At 49.4% G+C, this 13,210-nt stretch overlaps 12 non-coding genes across 12 annotated transcripts; all 12 read left to right on the top strand.

The window, feature by feature from the left end:
• Nucleotides 1-736: 736 nt before the first annotated feature.
• TRNAV-CAC (transfer RNA valine (anticodon CAC)) lies at nt 737-809 on the top strand. Its single transcript has one exon. It is a non-coding gene; the product is annotated as a tRNA-Val (tRNA).
• A 539-nt stretch (nt 810-1,348) lies between these two features.
• On the top strand, nt 1,349-1,421 carry TRNAV-AAC (transfer RNA valine (anticodon AAC)). Its single transcript has one exon. It is a non-coding gene; the product is annotated as a tRNA-Val (tRNA).
• A 1,622-nt stretch (nt 1,422-3,043) lies between these two features.
• Nucleotides 3,044-3,116, top strand: TRNAV-CAC (transfer RNA valine (anticodon CAC)). The gene has a single exon. It is a non-coding gene; the product is annotated as a tRNA-Val (tRNA).
• A 539-nt stretch (nt 3,117-3,655) lies between these two features.
• Nucleotides 3,656-3,728, top strand: TRNAV-AAC (transfer RNA valine (anticodon AAC)). Its single transcript has one exon. It is a non-coding gene; the product is annotated as a tRNA-Val (tRNA).
• Nucleotides 3,729-5,350: 1,622 nt separating this feature from the next.
• On the top strand, nt 5,351-5,423 carry TRNAV-CAC (transfer RNA valine (anticodon CAC)). The gene has a single exon. It is a non-coding gene; the product is annotated as a tRNA-Val (tRNA).
• A 539-nt stretch (nt 5,424-5,962) lies between these two features.
• Nucleotides 5,963-6,035, top strand: TRNAV-AAC (transfer RNA valine (anticodon AAC)). Its single transcript has one exon. It is a non-coding gene; the product is annotated as a tRNA-Val (tRNA).
• Nucleotides 6,036-7,657: 1,622 nt separating this feature from the next.
• Nucleotides 7,658-7,730, top strand: TRNAV-CAC (transfer RNA valine (anticodon CAC)). Its single transcript has one exon. It is a non-coding gene; the product is annotated as a tRNA-Val (tRNA).
• A 539-nt stretch (nt 7,731-8,269) lies between these two features.
• On the top strand, nt 8,270-8,342 carry TRNAV-AAC (transfer RNA valine (anticodon AAC)). Its single transcript has one exon. It is a non-coding gene; the product is annotated as a tRNA-Val (tRNA).
• A 1,622-nt stretch (nt 8,343-9,964) lies between these two features.
• Nucleotides 9,965-10,037, top strand: TRNAV-CAC (transfer RNA valine (anticodon CAC)). Its single transcript has one exon. It is a non-coding gene; the product is annotated as a tRNA-Val (tRNA).
• Nucleotides 10,038-10,576: 539 nt separating this feature from the next.
• TRNAV-AAC (transfer RNA valine (anticodon AAC)) lies at nt 10,577-10,649 on the top strand. The gene has a single exon. It is a non-coding gene; the product is annotated as a tRNA-Val (tRNA).
• Nucleotides 10,650-12,271: 1,622 nt separating this feature from the next.
• On the top strand, nt 12,272-12,344 carry TRNAV-CAC (transfer RNA valine (anticodon CAC)). The gene has a single exon. It is a non-coding gene; the product is annotated as a tRNA-Val (tRNA).
• A 539-nt stretch (nt 12,345-12,883) lies between these two features.
• On the top strand, nt 12,884-12,956 carry TRNAV-AAC (transfer RNA valine (anticodon AAC)). Its single transcript has one exon. It is a non-coding gene; the product is annotated as a tRNA-Val (tRNA).
• Nucleotides 12,957-13,210: the final 254 nt, after the last annotated feature.

The following is a 13,210-nucleotide window of genomic DNA, read 5'->3' as shown; positions in this document are numbered from 1 at the left end:
AACCAATTATGTCTTATGTTTATGCGCGTGTACAGAGTTGATATAACCAATTACGTCTTATGCTTGTGCGCGTGTACAGTGACTTTGCAGAATATGTGATTATAAATATGTGTGTGTTTTAGCAATAAACATCGTCTGCTTTCAAGTTTACAGGCGTCCGTTTATTTCTACCTCCTGCACACACCTATACGCACAACTTCAAATATATCTGTGTGTATAATATGCGTATAAATGCGTTGGTTCTTGCAAAAAAGGGCAGTAATATTCAGCAACAGAACCGGCCCCTTCTCTTTGTCTTGGGCCTTCTCGTGGAGAAACACAGCCCAAGACCAAATCAGGTGAAACGCCTGATCAAGGCACCAACCTGTTGTCTCTGGATGGGGCAGCAGAAGCAAGGGGCTCGGGGGCTTTGAGTGTTTTCCAGGAAAAAGCTGAGGCTGTTTCTGCCCGGTTTGGAGCCAAGGACCTTTTGCGTGTGAGGCAAACGTGGGACCGAGCGTGCGACGCCCTTGCGGGCAGCGGGGCAGCTCCGTGCTTTGGGGTGATGCTCCGCAAAGTGGAGAGCAAGAGGCAGAGCAAATGGTGTAAACCGAAGCGGTTTTCGGGTCTGGGCTGAGGGGAGCAACGTGGGAGAGGAGTGCGTTTCCCAGAGGGGCTTGGGGTGTTTGGGATCAGCCAGCCGGGGAAAGGGGGTCCACCCCATTCCAGATAGGGCGCAAAACCCCCAGTTCACCCCGTTTCTGTAGTGTAGTGGTTATCACGTTCGCCTCACACGCGAAAGGTCCCTGGTTCGAAACCAGGCAGAAACAGCACTTTTTATGGTTTTTCCCTCCCTGTCTTGCAAGTATTAAGGGAGCTGGGGCGTTGTGTGCGAGGACGATGGCACCCGCGTGTCATTTAGCTCTGGTTTGGCCAACTGGAGAAGGGACCTTGGCCCTGCCCCTTGCAAAGCGATGTCTGGGGACTCCTAGTCCTTTCTGGAGTATCCCTGGGGAAGGCGTCTTCGCGGTGCGTTTTGTCCCTTCAAAATGATCTTGAAGTGGGGAATTCCCTCTGTCTGTCAGAAGCAGCACGTGTTGGTTTTCCCTTGGTTGTGTGCCTTGCCTTGAGCACCCTCAGGAGCTCATGAAGAAGGCTGTCTGGCCCGTACGGGTGTTGGCCAAGGGGGAAGGGAGAAGTGTTTGTGTTTGTTGTTCCCGGAAGATGAGGGGAAAAACAGAAGAGTGAGAAGAAGGGAAAAAAGGGCAAGCGGACGTGGGGAGGATCCCTGGGAATGGGGAGAACCCAGCGAAACCACCTTTTCACTCTGCATTTCCAGAAATAGGACCCCCAGGAGGACCTTTTCCAGGTTTCTGTAGTGTAGTGGTTATCACGTTCGCCTAACACGCGAAAGGTCCCTGGTTCGAAACCAGGCAGAAACACAGGTTTTGGGGGCCTTCTGGGGTGCTTTTAAAGCATCTCCTTCGTTTTTCACTCCTTCACACCCTTCAGCAACACACCGCTTCCAAACCCAGAGCAGCACGCCTGGAAAAATAAAGGCAACGAGGGACGTCCCCGCTCTCAAAACAAAAATTTGCTATATCACGATGCACACCTGTGGGAGATTTCATGGAAAATGGGGGACAATTCCTTGAGCCTGATTATTTAGAGTTAGCCTAAGTAGGCCGCAGTTAGCATGAGCGGGCCGGAGTACGTGGCAGCTGCAGTATGAACAGACTTTGAACCACCAGAACAACAACGGACGTGAGGAACTTGGACAGTGGAGCAATTAATAAACAAGATAACAGAACTGCAGAGGCAAGAAGGAGCTGCGCGAGCTTTAACGCAATTAAGAAAGATGACATTTGGGCTTACAGCATTTAGCTGCAGGATGGGGACTTAGGAGTTGGTTTGTATCTTTGTTAAAAATCGGGGCGGGGGGGTGTTATTCTTATGTATTTTATTAGGTATAATGTTGCTTTTACTGTGTTTAGCTGATTGTGTTCATAGATCTTTGCAAAGGGCAACACAGCGGGTGTTAACTGACGAAAAACAAAAAAGGGGGAATTGTGGACACATATTTAGCTAGCGGTCGCAAGAGCATTCCAGATGCCTTTAGAAGACCTTGAACAGAATAAACAAGAAGACAAAAAAAGAAAGATGCCAGCTAGAAGAACACAGGTGCGCATTCCACGATAAAGGGAACTTGGCACAAAGAACCTCAATTCGGCAGTTTATCTTGACCAATTAGACTGAGACAAGTTTCGCATGTTTTAGTTGGTATAACCAATTATGTCTTATGTTTATGCGCGTGTACAGAGTTGGTACAACCAATTATGTCTTATGTTTATGCGCGTGTACAGAGTTGATATAACCAATTACGTCTTATGCTTGTGCGCGTGTACAGTGACTTTGCAGAATATGTGATTATAAATATGTGTGTGTTTTAGCAATAAACATCGTCTGCTTTCAAGTTTACAGGCGTCCGTTTATTTCTACCTCCTGCACACACCTATACGCACAACTTCAAATATATCTGTGTGTATAATATGCGTATAAATGCGTTGGTTCTTGCAAAAAAGGGCAGTAATATTCAGCAACAGAACCGGCCCCTTCTCTTTGTCTTGGGCCTTCTCGTGGAGAAACACAGCCCAAGACCAAATCAGGTGAAACGCCTGATCAAGGCACCAACCTGTTGTCTCTGGATGGGGCAGCAGAAGCAAGGGGCTCGGGGGCTTTGAGTGTTTTCCAGGAAAAAGCTGAGGCTGTTTCTGCCCGGTTTGGAGCCAAGGACCTTTTGCGTGTGAGGCAAACGTGGGACCGAGCGTGCGACGCCCTTGCGGGCAGCGGGGCAGCTCCATGCTTTGGGGTGATGCTCCGCAAAGTGGAGAGCAAGAGGCAGAGCAAATGGTGTAAACCGAAGCGGTTTTCGGGTCTGGGCTGAGGGGAGCAACGTGGGAGAGGAGTGCGTTTCCCAGAGGGGCTTGGGGTGTTTGGGATCAGCCAGCCGGGGAAAGGGGGTCCACCCCATTCCAGATAGGGCGCAAAACCCCCAGTTCACCCCGTTTCTGTAGTGTAGTGGTTATCACGTTCGCCTCACACGCGAAAGGTCCCTGGTTCGAAACCAGGCAGAAACAGCACTTTTTATGGTTTTTCCCTCCCTGTCTTGCAAGTATTAAGGGAGCTGGGGCGTTGTGTGCGAGGACGATGGCACCCGCGTGTCATTTAGCTCTGGTTTGGCCAACTGGAGAAGGGACCTTGGCCCTGCCCCTTGCAAAGTGATGTCTGGGGACTCCTAGTCCTTTCTGGAGTATCCCTGGGGAAGGCGTCTTCGCGGTGCGTTTTGTCCCTTCAAAATGATCTTGAAGTGGGGAATTCCCTCTGTCTGTCAGAAGCAGCACGTGTTGGTTTTCCCTTGGTTGTGTGCCTTGCCTTGAGCACCCTCAGGAGCTCATGAAGAAGGCTGTCTGGCCCGTACGGGTGTTGGCCAAGGGGGAAGGGAGAAGTGTTTGTGTTTGTTGTTCCCGGAAGATGAGGGGAAAAACAGAAGAGTGAGAAGAAGGGAAAAAAGGGCAAGCGGACGTGGGGAGGATCCCTGGGAATGGGGAGAACCCAGCGAAACCACCTTTTCACTCTGCATTTCCAGAAATAGGACCCCCAGGAGGACCTTTTCCAGGTTTCTGTAGTGTAGTGGTTATCACGTTCGCCTAACACGCGAAAGGTCCCTGGTTCGAAACCAGGCAGAAACACAGGTTTTGGGGGCCTTCTGGGGTGCTTTTAAAGCATCTCCTTCGTTTTTCACTCCTTCACACCCTTCAGCAACACACCGCTTCCAAACCCAGAGCAGCACGCCTGGAAAAATAAAGGCAACGAGGGACGTCCCCGCTCTCAAAACAAAAATTTGCTATATCACGATGCACACCTGTGGGAGATTTCATGGAAAATGGGGGACAATTCCTTGAGCCTGATTATTTAGAGTTAGCCTAAGTAGGCCGCAGTTAGCATGAGCGGGCCGGAGTACGTGGCAGCTGCAGTATGAACAGACTTTGAACCACCAGAACAACAACGGACGTGAGGAACTTGGACAGTGGAGCAATTAATAAACAAGATAACAGAACTGCAGAGGCAAGAAGGAGCTGCGCGAGCTTTAACGCAATTAAGAAAGATGACATTTGGGCTTACAGCATTTAGCTGCAGGATGGGGACTTAGGAGTTGGTTTGTATCTTTGTTAAAAATCGGGGCGGGGGGGTGTTATTCTTATGTATTTTATTAGGTATAATGTTGCTTTTACTGTGTTTAGCTGATTGTGTTCATAGATCTTTGCAAAGGGCAACACAGCGGGTGTTAACTGACGAAAAACAAAAAAGGGGGAATTGTGGACACATATTTAGCTAGCGGTCGCAAGAGCATTCCAGATGCCTTTAGAAGACCTTGAACAGAATAAACAAGAAGACAAAAAAAGAAAGATGCCAGCTAGAAGAACACAGGTGCGCATTCCACGATAAAGGGAACTTGGCACAAAGAACCTCAATTCGGCAGTTTATCTTGACCAATTAGACTGAGACAAGTTTCGCATGTTTTAGTTGGTATAACCAATTATGTCTTATGTTTATGCGCGTGTACAGAGTTGGTACAACCAATTATGTCTTATGTTTATGCGCGTGTACAGAGTTGATATAACCAATTACGTCTTATGCTTGTGCGCGTGTACAGTGACTTTGCAGAATATGTGATTATAAATATGTGTGTGTTTTAGCAATAAACATCGTCTGCTTTCAAGTTTACAGGCGTCCGTTTATTTCTACCTCCTGCACACACCTATACGCACAACTTCAAATATATCTGTGTGTATAATATGCGTATAAATGCGTTGGTTCTTGCAAAAAAGGGCAGTAATATTCAGCAACAGAACCGGCCCCTTCTCTTTGTCTTGGGCCTTCTCGTGGAGAAACACAGCCCAAGACCAAATCAGGTGAAACGCCTGATCAAGGCACCAACCTGTTGTCTCTGGATGGGGCAGCAGAAGCAAGGGGCTCGGGGGCTTTGAGTGTTTTCCAGGAAAAAGCTGAGGCTGTTTCTGCCCGGTTTGGAGCCAAGGACCTTTTGCGTGTGAGGCAAACGTGGGACCGAGCGTGCGACGCCCTTGCGGGCAGCGGGGCAGCTCCGTGCTTTGGGGTGATGCTCCGCAAAGTGGAGAGCAAGAGGCAGAGCAAATGGTGTAAACCGAAGCGGTTTTCGGGTCTGGGCTGAGGGGAGCAACGTGGGAGAGGAGTGCGTTTCCCAGAGGGGCTTGGGGTGTTTGGGATCAGCCAGCCGGGGAAAGGGGGTCCACCCCATTCCAGATAGGGCGCAAAACCCCCAGTTCACCCCGTTTCTGTAGTGTAGTGGTTATCACGTTCGCCTCACACGCGAAAGGTCCCTGGTTCGAAACCAGGCAGAAACAGCACTTTTTATGGTTTTTCCCTCCCTGTCTTGCAAGTATTAAGGGAGCTGGGGCGTTGTGTGCGAGGACGATGGCACCCGCGTGTCATTTAGCTCTGGTTTGGCCAACTGGAGAAGGGACCTTGGCCCTGCCCCTTGCAAAGCGATGTCTGGGGACTCCTAGTCCTTTCTGGAGTATCCCTGGGGAAGGCGTCTTCGCGGTGCGTTTTGTCCCTTCAAAATGATCTTGAAGTGGGGAATTCCCTCTGTCTGTCAGAAGCAGCACGTGTTGGTTTTCCCTTGGTTGTGTGCCTTGCCTTGAGCACCCTCAGGAGCTCATGAAGAAGGCTGTCTGGCCCGTACGGGTGTTGGCCAAGGGGGAAGGGAGAAGTGTTTGTGTTTGTTGTTCCCGGAAGATGAGGGGAAAAACAGAAGAGTGAGAAGAAGGGAAAAAAGGGCAAGCGGACGTGGGGAGGATCCCTGGGAATGGGGAGAACCCAGCGAAACCACCTTTTCACTCTGCATTTCCAGAAATAGGACCCCCAGGAGGACCTTTTCCAGGTTTCTGTAGTGTAGTGGTTATCACGTTCGCCTAACACGCGAAAGGTCCCTGGTTCGAAACCAGGCAGAAACACAGGTTTTGGGGGCCTTCTGGGGTGCTTTTAAAGCATCTCCTTCGTTTTTCACTCCTTCACACCCTTCAGCAACACACCGCTTCCAAACCCAGAGCAGCACGCCTGGAAAAATAAAGGCAACGAGGGACGTCCCCGCTCTCAAAACAAAAATTTGCTATATCACGATGCACACCTGTGGGAGATTTCATGGAAAATGGGGGACAATTCCTTGAGCCTGATTATTTAGAGTTAGCCTAAGTAGGCCGCAGTTAGCATGAGCGGGCCGGAGTACGTGGCAGCTGCAGTATGAACAGACTTTGAACCACCAGAACAACAACGGACGTGAGGAACTTGGACAGTGGAGCAATTAATAAACAAGATAACAGAACTGCAGAGGCAAGAAGGAGCTGCGCGAGCTTTAACGCAATTAAGAAAGATGACATTTGGGCTTACAGCATTTAGCTGCAGGATGGGGACTTAGGAGTTGGTTTGTATCTTTGTTAAAAATCGGGGCGGGGGGGTGTTATTCTTATGTATTTTATTAGGTATAATGTTGCTTTTACTGTGTTTAGCTGATTGTGTTCATAGATCTTTGCAAAGGGCAACACAGCGGGTGTTAACTGACGAAAAACAAAAAAGGGGGAATTGTGGACACATATTTAGCTAGCGGTCGCAAGAGCATTCCAGATGCCTTTAGAAGACCTTGAACAGAATAAACAAGAAGACAAAAAAAGAAAGATGCCAGCTAGAAGAACACAGGTGCGCATTCCACGATAAAGGGAACTTGGCACAAAGAACCTCAATTCGGCAGTTTATCTTGACCAATTAGACTGAGACAAGTTTCGCATGTTTTAGTTGGTATAACCAATTATGTCTTATGTTTATGCGCGTGTACAGAGTTGGTACAACCAATTATGTCTTATGTTTATGCGCGTGTACAGAGTTGATATAACCAATTACGTCTTATGCTTGTGCGCGTGTACAGTGACTTTGCAGAATATGTGATTATAAATATGTGTGTGTTTTAGCAATAAACATCGTCTGCTTTCAAGTTTACAGGCGTCCGTTTATTTCTACCTCCTGCACACACCTATACGCACAACTTCAAATATATCTGTGTGTATAATATGCGTATAAATGCGTTGGTTCTTGCAAAAAAGGGCAGTAATATTCAGCAACAGAACCGGCCCCTTCTCTTTGTCTTGGGCCTTCTCGTGGAGAAACACAGCCCAAGACCAAATCAGGTGAAACGCCTGATCAAGGCACCAACCTGTTGTCTCTGGATGGGGCAGCAGAAGCAAGGGGCTCGGGGGCTTTGAGTGTTTTCCAGGAAAAAGCTGAGGCTGTTTCTGCCCGGTTTGGAGCCAAGGACCTTTTGCGTGTGAGGCAAACGTGGGACCGAGCGTGCGACGCCCTTGCGGGCAGCGGGGCAGCTCCGTGCTTTGGGGTGATGCTCCGCAAAGTGGAGAGCAAGAGGCAGAGCAAATGGTGTAAACCGAAGCGGTTTTCGGGTCTGGGCTGAGGGGAGCAACGTGGGAGAGGAGTGCGTTTCCCAGAGGGGCTTGGGGTGTTTGGGATCAGCCAGCCGGGGAAAGGGGGTCCACCCCATTCCAGATAGGGCGCAAAACCCCCAGTTCACCCCGTTTCTGTAGTGTAGTGGTTATCACGTTCGCCTCACACGCGAAAGGTCCCTGGTTCGAAACCAGGCAGAAACAGCACTTTTTATGGTTTTTCCCTCCCTGTCTTGCAAGTATTAAGGGAGCTGGGGCGTTGTGTGCGAGGACGATGGCACCCGCGTGTCATTTAGCTCTGGTTTGGCCAACTGGAGAAGGGACCTTGGCCCTGCCCCTTGCAAAGCGATGTCTGGGGACTCCTAGTCCTTTCTGGAGTATCCCTGGGGAAGGCGTCTTCGCGGTGCGTTTTGTCCCTTCAAAATGATCTTGAAGTGGGGAATTCCCTCTGTCTGTCAGAAGCAGCACGTGTTGGTTTTCCCTTGGTTGTGTGCCTTGCCTTGAGCACCCTCAGGAGCTCATGAAGAAGGCTGTCTGGCCCGTACGGGTGTTGGCCAAGGGGGAAGGGAGAAGTGTTTGTGTTTGTTGTTCCCGGAAGATGAGGGGAAAAACAGAAGAGTGAGAAGAAGGGAAAAAAGGGCAAGCGGACGTGGGGAGGATCCCTGGGAATGGGGAGAACCCAGCGAAACCACCTTTTCACTCTGCATTTCCAGAAATAGGACCCCCAGGAGGACCTTTTCCAGGTTTCTGTAGTGTAGTGGTTATCACGTTCGCCTAACACGCGAAAGGTCCCTGGTTCGAAACCAGGCAGAAACACAGGTTTTGGGGGCCTTCTGGGGTGCTTTTAAAGCATCTCCTTCGTTTTTCACTCCTTCACACCCTTCAGCAACACACCGCTTCCAAACCCAGAGCAGCACGCCTGGAAAAATAAAGGCAACGAGGGACGTCCCCGCTCTCAAAACAAAAATTTGCTATATCACGATGCACACCTGTGGGAGATTTCATGGAAAATGGGGGACAATTCCTTGAGCCTGATTATTTAGAGTTAGCCTAAGTAGGCCGCAGTTAGCATGAGCGGGCCGGAGTACGTGGCAGCTGCAGTATGAACAGACTTTGAACCACCAGAACAACAACGGACGTGAGGAACTTGGACAGTGGAGCAATTAATAAACAAGATAACAGAACTGCAGAGGCAAGAAGGAGCTGCGCGAGCTTTAACGCAATTAAGAAAGATGACATTTGGGCTTACAGCATTTAGCTGCAGGATGGGGACTTAGGAGTTGGTTTGTATCTTTGTTAAAAATCGGGGCGGGGGGGTGTTATTCTTATGTATTTTATTAGGTATAATGTTGCTTTTACTGTGTTTAGCTGATTGTGTTCATAGATCTTTGCAAAGGGCAACACAGCGGGTGTTAACTGACGAAAAACAAAAAAGGGGGAATTGTGGACACATATTTAGCTAGCGGTCGCAAGAGCATTCCAGATGCCTTTAGAAGACCTTGAACAGAATAAACAAGAAGACAAAAAAAGAAAGATGCCAGCTAGAAGAACACAGGTGCGCATTCCACGATAAAGGGAACTTGGCACAAAGAACCTCAATTCGGCAGTTTATCTTGACCAATTAGACTGAGACAAGTTTCGCATGTTTTAGTTGGTATAACCAATTATGTCTTATGTTTATGCGCGTGTACAGAGTTGGTACAACCAATTATGTCTTATGTTTATGCGCGTGTACAGAGTTGATATAACCAATTACGTCTTATGCTTGTGCGCGTGTACAGTGACTTTGCAGAATATGTGATTATAAATATGTGTGTGTTTTAGCAATAAACATCGTCTGCTTTCAAGTTTACAGGCGTCCGTTTATTTCTACCTCCTGCACACACCTATACGCACAACTTCAAATATATCTGTGTGTATAATATGCGTATAAATGCGTTGGTTCTTGCAAAAAAGGGCAGTAATATTCAGCAACAGAACCGGCCCCTTCTCTTTGTCTTGGGCCTTCTCGTGGAGAAACACAGCCCAAGACCAAATCAGGTGAAACGCCTGATCAAGGCACCAACCTGTTGTCTCTGGATGGGGCAGCAGAAGCAAGGGGCTCGGGGGCTTTGAGTGTTTTCCAGGAAAAAGCTGAGGCTGTTTCTGCCCGGTTTGGAGCCAAGGACCTTTTGCGTGTGAGGCAAACGTGGGACCGAGCGTGCGACGCCCTTGCGGGCAGCGGGGCAGCTCCGTGCTTTGGGGTGATGCTCCGCAAAGTGGAGAGCAAGAGGCAGAGCAAATGGTGTAAACCGAAGCGGTTTTCGGGTCTGGGCTGAGGGGAGCAACGTGGGAGAGGAGTGCGTTTCCCAGAGGGGCTTGGGGTGTTTGGGATCAGCCAGCCGGGGAAAGGGGGTCCACCCCATTCCAGATAGGGCGCAAAACCCCCAGTTCACCCCGTTTCTGTAGTGTAGTGGTTATCACGTTCGCCTCACACGCGAAAGGTCCCTGGTTCGAAACCAGGCAGAAACAGCACTTTTTATGGTTTTTCCCTCCCTGTCTTGCAAGTATTAAGGGAGCTGGGGCGTTGTGTGCGAGGACGATGGCACCCGCGTGTCATTTAGCTCTGGTTTGGCCAACTGGAGAAGGGACCTTGGCCCTGCCCCTTGCAAAGCGATGTCTGGGGACTCCTAGTCCTTTCTGGAGTATCCCTGGGGAAGGCGTCTTCGCGGTGCGTTTTGTCCCTTCAAAATGATCTTGAAGTGGGGAATTCCCTCTGTCTGTCAGAAGCAGCACGTGTTGGTTTTCCCTTGGTTGTGTGCCTTGCCTTGAGCACCCTCAGGAGCTCATGAAGAAGGCTGTCTGGCCCGTACGGGTGTTGGCCAAGGGGGAAGGGAGAAGTGTTTGTGTTTGTTGTTCCCGGAAGATGAGGGGAAAAACAGAAGAGTGAGAAGAAGGGAAAAAAGGGCAAGCGGACGTGGGGAGGATCCCTGGGAATGGGGAGAACCCAGCGAAACCACCTTTTCACTCTGCATTTCCAGAAATAGGACCCCCAGGAGGACCTTTTCCAGGTTTCTGTAGTGTAGTGGTTATCACGTTCGCCTAACACGCGAAAGGTCCCTGGTTCGAAACCAGGCAGAAACACAGGTTTTGGGGGCCTTCTGGGGTGCTTTTAAAGCATCTCCTTCGTTTTTCACTCCTTCACACCCTTCAGCAACACACCGCTTCCAAACCCAGAGCAGCACGCCTGGAAAAATAAAGGCAACGAGGGACGTCCCCGCTCTCAAAACAAAAATTTGCTATATCACGATGCACACCTGTGGGAGATTTCATGGAAAATGGGGGACAATTCCTTGAGCCTGATTATTTAGAGTTAGCCTAAGTAGGCCGCAGTTAGCATGAGCGGGCCGGAGTACGTGGCAGCTGCAGTATGAACAGACTTTGAACCACCAGAACAACAACGGACGTGAGGAACTTGGACAGTGGAGCAATTAATAAACAAGATAACAGAACTGCAGAGGCAAGAAGGAGCTGCGCGAGCTTTAACGCAATTAAGAAAGATGACATTTGGGCTTACAGCATTTAGCTGCAGGATGGGGACTTAGGAGTTGGTTTGTATCTTTGTTAAAAATCGGGGCGGGGGGGTGTTATTCTTATGTATTTTATTAGGTATAATGTTGCTTTTACTGTGTTTAGCTGATTGTGTTCATAGATCTTTGCAAAGGGCAACACAGCGGGTGTTAACTGACGAAAAACAAAAAAGGGGGAATTGTGGACACATATTTAGCTAGCGGTCGCAAGAGCATTCCAGATGCCTTTTAGAAGACCTTGAACAGAATAAACAAGAAGACAAAAAAGAAAGATGCCAGCTAGAAGAACACAGGTGCGCATTCCACGATAAAGGGAACTTGGCACAAAGAACCTCAATTCGGCAGTTTATCTTGACCAATTAGACTGAGACAAGTTTCGCATGTTTTAGTTGGTATAACCAATTATGTCTTATGTTTATGCGCGTGTACAGAGTTGGTACAACCAATTATGTCTTATGTTTATGCGCGTGTACAGAGTTGATATAACCAATTACGTCTTATGCTTGTGCGCGTGTACAGTGACTTTGCAGAATATGTGATTATAAATATGTGTGTGTTTTAGCAATAAACATCGTCTGCTTTCAAGTTTACAGGCGTCCGTTTATTTCTACCTCCTGCACACACCTATACGCACAACTTCAAATATATCTGTGTGTATAATATGCGTATAAATGCGTTGGTTCTTGCAAAAAAGGGCAGTAATATTCAGCAACAGAACCGGCCCCTTCTCTTTGTCTTGGGCCTTCTCGTGGAGAAACACAGCCCAAGACCAAATCAGGTGAAACGCCTGATCAAGGCACCAACCTGTTGTCTCTGGATGGGGCAGCAGAAGCAAGGGGCTCGGGGGCTTTGAGTGTTTTCCAGGAAAAAGCTGAGGCTGTTTCTGCCCGGTTTGGAGCCAAGGACCTTTTGCGTGTGAGGCAAACGTGGGACCGAGCGTGCGACGCCCTTGCGGGCAGCGGGGCAGCTCCGTGCTTTGGGGTGATGCTCCGCAAAGTGGAGAGCAAGAGGCAGAGCAAATGGTGTAAACCGAAGCGGTTTTCGGGTCTGGGCTGAGGGGAGCAACGTGGGAGAGGAGTGCGTTTCCCAGAGGGGCTTGGGGTGTTTGGGATCAGCCAGCCGGGGAAAGGGGGTCCACCCCATTCCAGATAGGGCGCAAAACCCCCAGTTCACCCCGTTTCTGTAGTGTAGTGGTTATCACGTTCGCCTCACACGCGAAAGGTCCCTGGTTCGAAACCAGGCAGAAACAGCACTTTTTATGGTTTTTCCCTCCCTGTCTTGCAAGTATTAAGGGAGCTGGGGCGTTGTGTGCGAGGACGATGGCACCCGCGTGTCATTTAGCTCTGGTTTGGCCAACTGGAGAAGGGACCTTGGCCCTGCCCCTTGCAAAGCGATGTCTGGGGACTCCTAGTCCTTTCTGGAGTATCCCTGGGGAAGGCGTCTTCGCGGTGCGTTTTGTCCCTTCAAAATGATCTTGAAGTGGGGAATTCCCTCTGTCTGTCAGAAGCAGCACGTGTTGGTTTTCCCTTGGTTGTGTGCCTTGCCTTGAGCACCCTCAGGAGCTCATGAAGAAGGCTGTCTGGCCCGTACGGGTGTTGGCCAAGGGGGAAGGGAGAAGTGTTTGTGTTTGTTGTTCCCGGAAGATGAGGGGAAAAACAGAAGAGTGAGAAGAAGGGAAAAAAGGGCAAGCGGACGTGGGGAGGATCCCTGGGAATGGGGAGAACCCAGCGAAACCACCTTTTCACTCTGCATTTCCAGAAATAGGACCCCCAGGAGGACCTTTTCCAGGTTTCTGTAGTGTAGTGGTTATCACGTTCGCCTAACACGCGAAAGGTCCCTGGTTCGAAACCAGGCAGAAACACAGGTTTTGGGGGCCTTCTGGGGTGCTTTTAAAGCATCTCCTTCGTTTTTCACTCCTTCACACCCTTCAGCAACACACCGCTTCCAAACCCAGAGCAGCACGCCTGGAAAAATAAAGGCAACGAGGGACGTCCCCGCTCTCAAAACAAAAATTTGCTATATCACGATGCACACCTGTGGGAGATTTCATGGAAAATGGGGGACAATTCCTTGAGCCTGATTATTTAGAGTTAGCCTAAGTAGGCCGCAGTTAGC

Source organism: Accipiter gentilis, chromosome 36 (assembly GCF_929443795.1).
Source record: "Accipiter gentilis chromosome 36, bAccGen1.1, whole genome shotgun sequence".
Taxonomy (NCBI): Eukaryota; Metazoa; Chordata; class Aves; order Accipitriformes; family Accipitridae; genus Astur; species Astur gentilis.
This window is presented reverse-complemented; position numbering and strand designations above follow the sequence as displayed.